Source organism: Mesoplodon bidens, assembly GCF_964165515.1.
Source record: "Mesoplodon bidens genome assembly, chromosome: 1".
NCBI lineage: Eukaryota > Metazoa > Chordata > Mammalia > Artiodactyla > Ziphiidae > Mesoplodon > Mesoplodon bidens.
In genome coordinates, this window is record NC_138176.1 from 80,431,544 (window position 1) to 80,445,751 (window position 14,208).

At 39.1% G+C, this 14,208-nt stretch overlaps 1 long non-coding RNA gene across 1 annotated transcript in view; it reads right to left on the reverse strand.

Annotated features, from left to right (window-relative positions):
• Positions 1 to 4,999: 4,999 nt before the first annotated feature.
• LOC308616149 overlaps positions 5,000 to 14,208 on the reverse strand; it is a 112,863-nt gene continuing 103,654 nt past the window's right edge. Inside the window, exons 3-5 of the long non-coding RNA XR_014015697.1 lie at positions 9,882 to 10,027; positions 8,204 to 8,258; positions 5,000 to 5,855 (exon numbers count right to left, since the gene is read on the reverse strand). This is a non-coding gene — a long non-coding RNA (uncharacterized lncRNA). The remainder of the gene's footprint in view (positions 5,856 to 8,203; positions 8,259 to 9,881; positions 10,028 to 14,208) is intronic.

Here is a 14,208-nt window from a genome sequence, read left to right on the forward strand (position 1 = left end):
AGTGCCAAGACAAGGAAGAAGTCTTGCTCTAAATGTATCCCATCCCTTTTTTGTGATAGCGTTAACTGACAAACAGCAAAGAGACAGAAGACACTGAAAATGATCACTACATACAAATACAACATGAGAATAAAAGATAGAACTCTTGTAGATAAAAATTGCAAGACTTCAGTAGTCCCACTAGGAAGGGATACATTTCTAATACTTAAACAAAACAGCTATTCACAGTCATTCATTTCCCTTGCTACAAAGTTACATACAAGAAACAATGAAGAGATGACGATCTCCATAGCACCCCCAAAGGCCGAATCCATCGGTAGTATGTATATTTCTGTGAGAATTTTAGCAGTGTCTGTATTGTAAACCACTCTTCACTGCAGTTTTAGAGGCAAAGAGAACAAAGCAATTTGCTGTTGCTTTTTTCAGTTAGTCTTCCTAAGGTACAGTAACAACCACATAGAGCCCGACACAAATACAGTCTACAAGTAAGTGAATAATCTATTCGCCACACCATCCATTTGTGCAAGATAAATTTACAGATGAAGAAATTAACTGTTGGGACTTCCCTGGTGGCACAGTGGTTAAGAATCCGCCTGCCAATGCAGGGGGCACGGGTTCGAGCCCAGGTTTGGGAAGATCCCACGTGCCACAGAGCAACTAAGCCTGTGCACCACAACTACTGAGCCTGTGCTGTAGAGCCCATGAGCCACAACTACTGAAGCCCACACGCCTAGAGCCCGTGCTCCGCAACAAGAGAAGCCACTGCGATGAGAAGCCCGCACACCGCAAGGAAGTGTAGCCCCTGCTTGCCGCAACTACAGAAAGCCCGTGCACGGCGACAAAGACCCAACACAGCCAAAAATAAATAAAATAAATAAATTTTAAAATGCTGTGAATTCAGAACACAATGATTAAAAAATTTATTAAAAAAGAAATTATTCATAAAACAAAAGGTAGTAATAGAAAAGATTTTCTTTGCTTCATCAGGTGCTGAAAGAATTTTTTTTTTACTCAAAATAAAAAATGTGCAAATAAACAAGAAAATAAACGATAGCCACCCAATCAAATAGTAGCTCTTTTCCTATTACTTTCAAGTATACGGGTTAACGTACTATCCTCCATGAACATACATACATACCTACCACTGCTAAAGGAACTGTAGCAGGAAATTATATTGAATATGATGTACAAATTGAAACAACTGGGGGCTTCCCTGGTCGCGCAGTGGTTGAGAGTCCGCCTGCCGATGCAGGGGACACGGGTTCGTGCCCCGGTCCTGGAAGATCCCACATGTCGCAGAGAGGCTGGGCCCGTGAGCCATGGCCGCTGAGCCTGGACATCCAGAGCCTGTGCTCTGCAACGGGAGAGGCCACAACAGTGAGAGGCCCGCGTACCGCAAAAAAAAAAAAAAAAAAAAAAAAAAAATTGAAACAACTGTAAAAGATTGTGGAGTCATTAACAAAGAAAACAAATTAGCAGATGCTGAGTATTCCTCCCAAAACCGAGCAGGACCCTGTGGGGCTCCTGGGCACAGAAGCCTTTCTGTCCCCCATTTTCTTGTTTGTAGGGAGTTCCAAAGGGCAGATTCTAACAGTTGCTAATCAAGAGAGGAGCAGCCAAGAAATCACCTGAGGCAACATTAAAGGAACTAGAGAAACTCATCAAGAACACCTGAGACAAGGACTTCCCTGGTGGTGCAGTGGTTAAATCTGCCTGCCAATGCAGGGGACACGGGTTCGAGTCCTGGTCTGGGAAGATCCTACATGCCTGGGGGAAGATCCCACATGCTGCGGAGCAACTAAGCATGTGCGCCACAACTTCTGAGCCTGGGCTCTAGAGCCCATGAGCCACAACTACTGAGCCCACGTGCCACAACTACTGAAGCCTGTGTGCCTAGAGCCTGTGCTCTGCAACAAGAGAAGCCCCCGCTCTCCACAACTGGAGAAAGCCCATGCACAGCAATGAAGACCCAATGCAGCCAATAAATTAATTAATTAATTTTAAATATATATTTATTACCTGAGACCAGATTAGAGGAGTGCAGGCCCTACACACATCCTAATCTTATCAGCAGCCCCACCCTTGAACTGTTGCTATAAAACTCCCCATCAAATCCTCCCAGGTTCCCTCCCAGGGACACAGTTTTTTGGGGCAGGAGCCACTGTGTCCTCCTTTGCCTGGCAAAGCAATAAAGCTATTCTTTTCTACTTCACCCAAAACCCTGTCTCTGAGATTTGATTCGGCAGCAGGGTACAGAGGCCGAGCTTTTGGCGTCACTCTGTGCACCGGTTATGACTTTCATTTACTACTGTTGCAACACTTATCACTCCTGTAATTAGGCTATTGGCCCCTTCATGGCAAGGAACTGCCATTCAGTCCTTCACCACAGCACTAGCACAGGGCTTGTGCCCTAATAGGTGCTCAAAAATACCTTTTATTAAAAAAAAAAAGAATATATGTTATCATTAGTCTTTGTCTTCCAAAATATTAAAAATGCCCAATCTTTAATAGGGTGTAATGAGTCCTCTTTGTTGCTATATTTAATGGATCATTTTCACTCCTTACGTAACTTGACCTCTCTGTATCATTTCATACTGTTGACATGAATATCTCTGTTGGTTTCCTTGTCTGATGCCACATTCTCTACTCACAGCACCTCACCTGCCAGCCCACAATTCTGTCTCCTCTTTTCTTCAGGCTCATTCCTGGTGGCTGTTTTTCTCCATCTTTGTGGTAAATAGTTGCTCTCAGGATTCTGTCTTAGGCGACCCTTTTTCTTATTTTACACACCTTTCCGGGGCCACCTTAGTAACTCTCATTATCTTGATTATTTTCTGTCTTAAATTCGCCTCTCCAGGTGTAGATCCTTAGGCAAGATGAGAGAGTTATTGTGGCAGTGCTCTCAGAGAGAAGGGTAAGGAAATGGAGAAGCAGGGCAAAAACAAAATAAACTCAAAGAAAAAACCCAGCATGTGCCTTCAGGCAAAGTCCCAACCGAAGCCTGATCCACCAGCTGCTCAGGAGTGTAAATTACACCCAGATTTTGTTCCCCTTCAGGCAAGGACTTTCCCATTCCTTCACCAGGCAGTCATTGACCACCAGCTATGGGGGAGGGGGAAAGAAGGGACATAAACTCCCAAGGGGTCAAGTAAGGCCCTCCTTACTTTCAGGCACATAGAGAATGAAGAAGGGAAAAACCAAGTCAGCTAGATATCAAAAATGCTAATGAATGAAATCTTTACCTCCAACTCCCATCTCTCCACAAGCTTCAGACTTGTGTTGCCAGCTCCCTATTGGAAGTTTCCTCCCAGAGAATCTACCTCTGATTCAACATGTTAAAAATTAATCTCCCTGGGGCTTCCCTGGTGGCGCAGTGGTTGAGAGTCCGCCTGCCGATGCAGGGGACACGGGTTCGTGCCCCGGTCTGGGAGGATCCCACATGCCGCAGAGCGGCTGGGCCCGTGAGCCATGGCCACTGAGCCAGCGCATCTGGAGCCTGTGCTCCGCAACGGGAGAGGCCACAACAGTGAGAGGCCCGCGTACCGCAGGAAAAAAAAAAATTAATCTCCTATCTTCCCTATCTATCTGCACCTCCTCCATATCTCAGCAAGACTTGAGGGTCACCTGTAACGGTCCCTCTCCCTTCCCTCTCACAGCCAATGACAAGTCCACACACCTCATGCCATACCCACTGCAAATGCCTTCTTTTAAGCCATCAGCTTTTCTCACTTATCTTAAGGCATTAAGTCACCCTTCTTTAGTGAACTTACACTAAAGAAATCTAATGTGTCTCTCCTCAGGGTAGATACCATTATTAGTTCATCACATATCCTTTAAAAAAAAAAAAAGCCCCAAATCTTTCATATACCCTACCACGCATTTCCTGGTTTGGACCTGGTTAGTTTCATGGACTCATCTCTCTTGTCCCCATGCTACGCCATGATTCCTAAACATTTCTAGAATTATCTATCCACTTCACTTCATTTCTCATCCCTGGCATTCTAGACCAAACCATCATCATCTCTTAACCAGTTTGCTGAAACAATCTCCTAACTGCATTAATCTGAGGTCATTGAAATTCTTCCTGATAAGCATCTAACTATCTAGTGGCCTGTTTATCTAAAGCACAGAGCACCTCATTCTGTTTTTCATCCTGAATTCCTTTCAGGGGGCGCTGTCAGTGGGCCACTGCAGTGGGTTGTGATTTAAGCCTTGCATAACTGAATGATGAGCAAGCCTCTTTGTTCTTTTTTTGTTCACAATCCCCTTTGCCTCCTTTAGGTCATAAAGTCAACCAAGGTTTGGGAGGTATTTAGTGACTGATTTGTCCAATGGCTCTAGGAAGGCTCATTCCTATATCAGGCAAGGATTTCATTGGTAGGCCATTCATGTGCTATGTCTGCATTAAGCCCTGTTAAAAATTCTCTGGATCATCTGTCTTACTAGTCTATTGCAATCCAGAAAATGCTTCTCCCTTGTTGCATCTTCTCATACATAGAAAAGTACTAAAATCATTAACTTGACATATCTGTTTTGTAATTAGCAGTAATCTTTTACCAAGATATATGCTCAATTACATGTATTTCATAGCCAAAAAAATGACATATATACAAGTTCCTCCCCTACTTCTTTGGAGTGGTTCCTCAGAGCTATCTCCTGGGCTACAGTCTGTGGTAAGACCCTGAATAAAACTTAAATTCACAACTCTTAAGTTGGGTGGGTTGTTTTAAGTCGACCCTCTTCTCTTGATTCATGTAACTTCAGAGGAAGGCAGCATCTACTCCAACACTCTTCATTTTCAAAACTTAACTTTTTCAAAAAAAATGAATGGTTTAAACTTCAATAAATTACCTTTGCCAAAATTTGAAATTTCTGTTTTCATCATGTAGGGGCCAATGCTAAGGATTTCCTATATGCTATGTATCAGGTAGACAAGGCAAACTGGACTCAGAATAGATTTTGAAATGTACTTTCTTAGTCAGTCTATTATCACCAATCCTGTATAATTATAGTAACTTCTGTCCTATTTGCATGACAGGCCCGGTTAATTTATTATTATTTATTATAATTTATTATTCAGATACTACTTATTCATTTCCTAAATCATCAAGGCCTCTGATATTTCTTATCTCTCTGCTTATTTGCTTTGCAGAAGTTGGTTACCATGCTCATTTATTCGCTCTTTCTCTTTTTTTTAATAAATATTATCCTATCTTATATCTTCACACTTTACTTTTTTTTTAAAATTAATTAATTTATTTTTTGTCTCTGTTGGGTCTTCGTTTCTGTGTGAGGGCTTTCTCTAGTTGCGGCAAGAGAGGGCCACTCTTCATCGTGGTGCATGAGCCTCTCACTGTTGCAGCCTCTCTTGTTGCGGAGCACAGGCTCCAGACGCGCAGGCTCGGTAGTTGTGGCTCACGGGCCTAGTTGCTCCATGGCATGTGAGATCTTCCCAGACCAGGGCTCGAACCCATGTCCCCTGCATTGGCAGGCAGATTCTCAACCACTCCGCCACCAGGGAAGCCCCTCTTTTTTTTTTTTAATTTATTTTTGGCTGTGTTGGGTCTTCGTTGCTGCTCAGGCTTTTCTCTAGTTGCAGCGAGCGGGGACTACTCTTTGTTGCGGTGTGCAGGCTTCTCATTGTGGTGACTTCTCTTGTTGCGGAGCATGGGCTCTAAGCACGCGGGCTTCAGTAGTTGTGGCTCGTGGTCTCTAGAGCGCAGGCTCAGTAGTTGTGGTGCACAGGCTCAGTTGTTCTGCGCTATGTGGGATTCTCCCGGACCAGGGCTCAAACCCATGTCCCCTGCATTGACAGGCAGATTCTTAACCACTGTGACTCCAGGGAAGTCCCTATTCTTTCAAGAAGCAGAAAGAGAAGAGGTTTTAAAAATCTATTTGCCCAATGAGATAATCCATGTGACTAAAACTACCAACCAAAATCTGTACTATACTCCTTCTACATAAATAGGGGTGGAGCTGTACACATAGGCAGAATACATTTCCCAGAGTTCCCTGCCTCCAGATTATGTTCTTGGCAAAGACATGTGAGCAGAAGTGATGTGTACCACTCGAGGTTCCAGACCCTGTGCATGCTCTTTAATGTTTTTCATGTTTCCTCAATGACTGCGACAGTAATTCCTAGGGCAGTCCTGTAAGTATCTTGTTGAAGATGGCAGAGCCAGTGTCAGCCTGGGTCCCTGAAAGCCTTCATAAGAGCTGAGCTGCTGCTAACCCAGAACACTGCTCTTGACCAAATAAATAAACTTCCTGTTCTTAAGGGAACTGAGTTTTGAGGATCCTGTCTTTTTCTGTAGGTTAGTCTACCCTATCTAAAACAAAGTATGTAAAAAAAACTCTTAAAATCAAAAGTACTGCACAAATATAAAGTATTACTATAGCTCAAAGCTTATGAATAAAATGACAATGAATGAATGAATGGAAATAAGTGATTTGGGTTATGACCATATTTTGTTTTTCCACATCATGCCCATTTCCATTACTGTGGTAATTGAGAGTTAGCTGTTTTAGAATGGTCCAACTCCAGTCAGAACACATAGCTATACTGTTCAAGTTAAAAAATTAAATAAAAGAACCAGTTCACCATTCTCACTTCCTACTACACACACACACACACACATACACACACACAAATACAATTTTCCTTCAATAGGGAAGATTTTTAGAATTTCTGGAAGCTATAGCAATACCCCTGCAAGGAATATTTCTCTCTAAAACCTCCCATTTTTAATGCTTTTCTATTATATCTGTGAAGAAAAAAAAAGAGCTTCAATTAGTAGCTTATTTGTGAGCAACACTTCTTTTCACAATTATTTGGTTCATTTAACAAAGAAGATGTGCCCTCAAATTAAGAGTGAAAAGGTGTTTTTGAAGGTGGAGGCAATTAAGCTGGGTGAGTTATCAAAGTACATAGAAAACAAAACAAAACATCCCCACAGCTTAAATGTGAAGAATTATGCCACCGATTCTGCAACATTTATTGTATAAATCGTGTGTTTCTGTATTAGGCCAGGGACGCAGATGATGTAATGTAGAACAAAATAAATAGTGTCCCTAATTTTATAGGGCTTACTCTTGAGTGGGGGAGATGGGCATTAAATCAATTATTCATAAAAAAATTAAATAATATGAAGGAAGAATATAGGGAACTATGAGAATGTATGTTTGTCTTGGTAAGAGAAGGATGAGCAAAATGATATCTGAAGGACAAGTAGGAATTAACTAGATAAAAGAAAGTACAGGGAAAAGCATTCTAGTAGATGGAACACGGCAAATTCAAGGCACCAAAAGAGGTCCACTGGATTAGGGTGCAGTGAATAGAATAAGGCTGTAGGAGTGGATCAGAGAGGCTCTCATGGGGAACTTAAAACTATATGAAGGGCTTCCCTGGTGGCGCAGTGATTGAGAGTCCGCCTGCCAATGCAGGGGACACGGGTTCATGCCCCGGTCCAGGAAGATCCCACATGCCGCAGAGCAGCTGGGCCCGTGAGCCATGGCCGCTGAGCCTGCGCGTCTGGAGCCTGTGCTCCACAACAGGAGAGGCCAGAACGGTGAGAGGCCCGCGTACCGCGAAAAAAAAAAAAGAAAAAGAAAAACTAGATGAAGAGCAGTATGGAAAAACTGAAAGGATTTAAGAATGGATGTGATTTTCTTGTCATAAAGTTCATTCTGGCTGCCTTGTGGAAGATGAGTGTTAGCAATATAAAAAGATCAGCTTAAAAGGCAAGGTAAAGGAAAGTCGTGGCTTGGATTTAGACGGTGTTGGTGAAAATAGAAATAAATAAATATTTAAAATACATTTGGGAAAACTAATATTAAAATAATAAAAACCACATTGATAATTAAGACCATCTGTGTTAATATGAATTAGATTAAACTGTATGTAGACTACTGATGTCAACATGACTTAGATTTTATTTTTTGTTTTTAGGAAAACTCTGCCTACGTAAGGTAGTACTATAAATCAGTAAATAACTTTACTGTTTGCTTCAGGAAATCTCTTCAGATCAAACGGTTAGAGACAATAATCTGCTCCTCTGACCAAATAACTTGCTCATCAGTTTAGTTGTCAAGACTAACTTCACAGTATCCACCAATTTTAAACTTTGCCCAGTTCTCCATTTCCCTTCTTGAAAGATTCCTTAAACTTCTTCAGGCCAGACCCCAAATTCTATAAATATCTCACCTCTGATTACCTCTTTCTGAAACACTGCCAAGACCCGGTCAAGGTGGTGTTCTCTCTATTGTAATGAGTTGAGAGTGCTTTATTAAAAGACTGAAGATATTTTGAGGAGCTCAACAATGTAAACACAGGAAGTAGTTTCACAAACATTGACATAGTCATACAATGAAATATATGAAGCTATTATTGCATTAAGTGACTGTAGCAAAGTACTGGCATTGAAAAATGTCACACCATGTTAACTAAAAATTCAAGTTACTAAAGAGTTTACTTTAATCCCAGTTTAGTTAAATTTAGTTTAATCCCAGTTTGATATGTTTGGTTGTTTGAATGGATGGATAGGTAGATAGAGAGAGAGAGATGAAATTCTCAAAGGACAACCTCCTAAATTTTAACTGTGCTTATCTTTTTATCTTTAGGGGTAAGAATATGAATGAATTTTTTTCCCAGTATTTTCAAATTTTTCCTCACTGAACACATTCTACTTGTGTAATAAAAACAATGAATGCTATGAAGAAATAAAACTTTTGAATTTGCATATATTGGGGAATTGGAATATGTACTTCAAAATCAGAAAAGTTTAGAATTTATAAACTCTGAGGTTTCTTCCTTAAAGTTTCCTTGTTTGGTGATGGGGAAATAGGATGGAGGAATATAATAACTACTCTTTTCATGACATAGTTTCACAGTAACCATGTAAGATACATGATACTTTTCATCTTAGGAATGAGAAAACTGGGGCACTAAGTGTTTAAATAACTTTATTTCTCACTAGAAACAAGGACCAGTTGGAGTTACTCTCCAGAGTATCTGATACTAATAGATAACATTTATTGAGTACTTACTATGACTCACAACCCTCTGAGATAGTTTTCTATTACTTTCATTTTACAAAAAAGGAAATAGGAATGGACCTGTGTGTCCAAAGGGAGTGACAAGGTAAGGAATCAAGCCCACATAAGCTGAACCTCAGGGCCTGTATTTTTTAATCACTGTATATTATCTTCCATATGTTTATTCATCTTACACACCACAGCTAGACACTCATAGATATACTTTATATTTTTCAAATGGATAACTCTGAAAATATTTAGCTCCTTAAGACTGGTTGCTCTTTAAGGGGAGGAACAATGCGAATGAACAAACTACAGAAGACTACAGAAGTCACTTGGCTTCAGGGAAAAACCAGCTGAATTTCCTGCTTCACTAATTAACCACACTAATCTCCAAGTGTCAAATAGTATTAACCAGTCAACAGCTGCTTTTCCAGAGGGCTAGGTGACTCATTTTCTAAACATACTGCTCACGTAGCCACAGAATTTTGGCTGAGCCCATCCTTCCTCTCTCTCGGAGGCCTCGTCTTCAGTTTTTGCTTCTCCCTGGCTCTGGTACCCTTATTCCTCAACTTAGGTTTCTTATTTAATCTTAGGGCTAATCCAGGTTAGGATCTATCTGCAAATCTGACTAAATGTTAAGGGGGAGAAGTTAATGATAAAATCCTAAGTCTTTACTAGATATTCCAGTGACTAGAGGGAAACACTTTTCCTTAACGCTCAGCCCATCTCATTTTTTAGCATATTCCCAAGGTCTACTTCCCGAACTTCAATCCAGGGTCTTCCAACAGTCTGGCAAAGACAGATTCCAGGTGATCCCCTGAAATGTAAAGAAGGTTCATACTCACGTGTGTTCTATCAATAGCTACACTGCCACCTGTTGAAGTCTGCGTAATCTGGCTTCCGTCCTTCTACCGCTCGAGGATCCTAATAACCAAGGACTCCCAATGGCTAAATCCAGGCAACTTGACCCAAACATCATTTTCATGGCAATCTGTAGAAATATACATAACCAATCATGTAGATTTTCTTAAAACTTTCATTCTTTGACTTATTCAGTTCCAGTTCTCCTGGTTTTCTCACTGCTTATTATTCATTTTTCTACCTGTTCTTCTTCCTTTTTGTTTAAACGAAGGCCTTTGCCACTACTTTGGAGTGTATAACACTGTCAAAGATCTTGTCTCTTGCCTTCATGTAAGTAACTCCCACATCATGGTCCCCAGCTCCGTAGCTCTTCAGAGATGCTCATTTTTATATCCCACTTCATGCTTTGATGCCAAAGTATATCCTTTCCAAAGTCTCAATTTATGTTAATGGTACCATTTCCCCACTTATTCAAAATCAATCCTTGGAGTAATGTTTGATTTTTTTCTTTATATTCCCCATTTCCAACATTATCACATCCTGTAAATTCTATATTAAAAATATCTGTTTTAAAAATACCCGTTAGGATTTATTCCTTCCCACTTATATGCCATCATCATAGAGGGAATCTATTGTCTTTGTGCAATGGTCTCCTGACTGTTTCACTCACTGAGGCTTCTCCTCCAAGCCCATTTCCCTAGTCTTCTATGATTTCCATTAGTCATATTCTATATTAAAAATGAGGACATGTTAAAAAAAATGAGACCTAAAATAAATTTTCAGACTCATCTGCATTCCTTCCATAATAACTCTCATTTATTTAGCATCTACAATGTGTCAAATACTTTGCTAACCACTTTACAGATATTGTTTTTAATCCTTTCAACAATCATAAAAAGTAAGGCTTATTATACCTAGTGTACTTTTGGGCAAACAAGATTCAATTAACAGGATGTTTGCTTTCATAAGGTCACACCTTAGAAGGCAAATAGAGCTGTCATTTGATCTAGGTCTCCTGGATTCCAAAGCCTGTTCTAAGAATTTAATGTATGATACTACAAAGATGCAGAAATCAGATAATCACTGAATAAAAAATAAAATTTTGTTTTATATGTGACTATATATCAGAAAAAATTTTAAAGTCAATCCAGTGAAGTTAAGACACTTACTCTCAGGATTCTTATTGATATACAATGAGATTAAGTAGAAGTACAAGAAAATAGTTATTGGGACTTTAACCTATCCTAAATTTCTTAGCTCAAATTGAAGAAATGGTAATTTCTCTAATGGCCAAGTATTTATTTAACCCGAACTGTGATTGTCACTGTTATTTGTTGTGAGATAAGAAGGAAAACTATCTACCTCACAACAAATAATGGCGGGGACATCCCCTGGGTGATGTGTGAAATGGATGCTTGTCAACACATGATTATACAAAAGATGTCTGTAATGAACCGTGTGCTAGAGTGAGTTAGCCTCTCATGTAATATGACAGAAAGACAGCAAAAAAATAACTCCCTATTTGGCCACCTGGAAGGAAAGCAAATATGTCTATGAAAATGGCTCTGTGAAGACCTAAGATGCTACAGTTTATGAAAAAGCATAGCTTTTCTCCACCCTCATAAAAAACAAAACAAAGCAGAACAAAACAAAAAGCTGATGAGCTATAAGCTACTTCCCAGAGAGGTACCAAGTGGTTCCATTCTTGTTCTTATTTGTTCCTCTGTTTGTTTTTTGTTTTATTTGCCTTCACGTCATTACACTGTTTTTATATAACTTTTGATTCCTTCTTTACCACCTCTCCAATTCTGTATTTACAAAGTGTTCCAGTGAAGGAAAAGGCATTTTATGTCAAACAACACAGTTTATAGTCCAGCCTGAGGAGCTCATTATGCATAGGAAGTGAATGCAAATTAAATTAATTCTGGATACAACTGAAGGCAATCCTTTTTGTTCACTGAAGAATTTGTCAGCCTCTGAAGCCAAGATCAATCCAGAAATAAAAGGAAGGCATGTTGGTGTATTCAAATGTCAATTGAATATAAATTATTGCCAGAATTTTGTAGAATCTGCCAGTGATTCCTAAGACATTACTTTAAAACCAATATTTATGTAACTAATTACAATTTTCTGCTTTCAAGTGTCAAGAATAAGCTTGAATTACCTTAAGCAAAATGGAAGAATTTATTATAAAAATTCAAGAACATTTTACAAAACACAAGAGAAATAAACTTTTGTCTCAGAGAGTTTTGGAATTTAGAAATGGAAAAACATCAAAGAGCTAGCAGTACTTTCTTACTCTATCTTTCATTTACACCTCTTTCTGTGCTGTAGTTTTTACATTGCATGACATAAAGTGGCAAGGCAATCCCATAAGTTTGTACAGGTTGCTGACTGCACAAGGGTGTCCAGCCTTCAACACAGTCTAAAATACAATCTAGCTCTGCTAGCCAGGCTGTGAACCCTCATGGTTGAGTTGTCCTAGAAAGGGTGACTTCTAGTTTCTAAAAGGCAGCATATGAGTAAGTGGAGACCCTATCAAATGCCGTGGTTTTGCATATTTCAGGTCCAGTCACACAAAGAAAATGAATATGGTTCAAACTACAAATCCCTGGTGAAGAGATTTTGATTGAATGTGGTACCCAATTCTGGTTCAATTATCTGTGATTCAGAAGATAAGGATATATTTTTTAAAACTGTGAATTTGTTAGTCTTTGGTGGATAGTGCATTTATTCATGACACCTCTAAATTTTTATAACTCAGACTGCCCACTACCCTCTAACTCTTAGAGATTTCCTAAGAGTCAACTACTTATGAGATGTATATCAGAATGGAAAGTATGCCAGGAGCAGTAGAAACTATCTAGATTTGGAGGAAGAGCTACTTCTTTTCTTCTCTCCATATACATAAAGTTCTTTATGGGTTGGCTTTGCATTTTTAGGGGACTGGAGATCCATTGATTCTTCAATTAAAATATAAGGTGTGGTTGTTGAAGTATTTGTTTTGTATATTTTCTCCAAAATAAATTTTGTCTTCCTCTTCCTCAGATTCAACAAATAAAAATACAGGGAACCAGTTAAATTTTAATTTCATATAAATAATAAATAATGAATAAGTATGCCTCATGTATGAACTTCAGATAAATAATGAATAATAAATAATAATTATGCCCCACGTAATATTTGGGACATAGATATACTAAAAATTATTGCATGGGATATACACTAAATAATCATTCATTGCTTATCTGAAACAAATTGACCTGGGTAACCTTCATTTTATCTGGCAATGGCAATCTTACTTCCTTTTTATTATAAGTAGAACCCTAGAGAATTACTTTTAGACATTTTTAGATCTAATTTTGGCAGAGGGATGGAGTTAAGAAAATAGAAACATATGTCTAGCCCTACACATGAAGGATACTAAAACTTGACCTGGTGGCTTTACAGTGGAATATGATAAATGATCACCTGGTCCCCATGAGTAAAACTGTGTGTGTTCTCTTTAGGGAAAGAAAATGAATGAAGGCTATCTTGTATTATTTTTATAGTATTTACATGTACTCAATCATACAATGGAGCAAGGATATTTTATAAGCAAAATATAACTAACAAAATAGCACATAATTTCATCAGAAAGCTAATTTACTTTTTTAGAGCTGAGAGAAGTCAGATGATATTTCCATATATTAACATTGTCACATCTCTTTTTACTTCTCATTTTTATTTAAATTAATTATATAGAATCACTGCAATTACTTACAGTTAGTAATTAAAACAAATCATCTAATGTTGCCTTTAGTCCTTGAGACTTAGTCCTGCCTTTAAAAAGTGGCACACTGGTATGTGTGTTAAACTTAAAAATTTAAATCATAGAATTCTGAAAGAAGGTAACTGTCTTATTAAGTCATCTACAACCTAAAAGTTGGAATAATTATTACTTAAGTACACATAAAATGTACTTGGGTTTAGACTTAATCAGGTAATCATGGTAAGAGTATGATTTTTGCAAGAAATTAGAGAAATACCTTAATTTTCCTTTATTACTCAAAAGTAACGGGGCTTCCCTGGTGGTACAGTGGTTAAGAATCCACCTGCCAATGCAGGGGACATGGGTTTGATCCTTGGTCCAGGAAGATCCCATATGCTGCGGAGCCACTAAGCCTGTGAGCCAGAACTACTGAGCCTGTGAGCCACAACTACCTAGGCCGTGAGCCACAACTACTGAAGCCCGTGTGCCTAGAGTCCATGCTCCACAACAAGAGAAGCCACCACAATGAGAAGCTTCAGTAACACCCACTCACCACAACT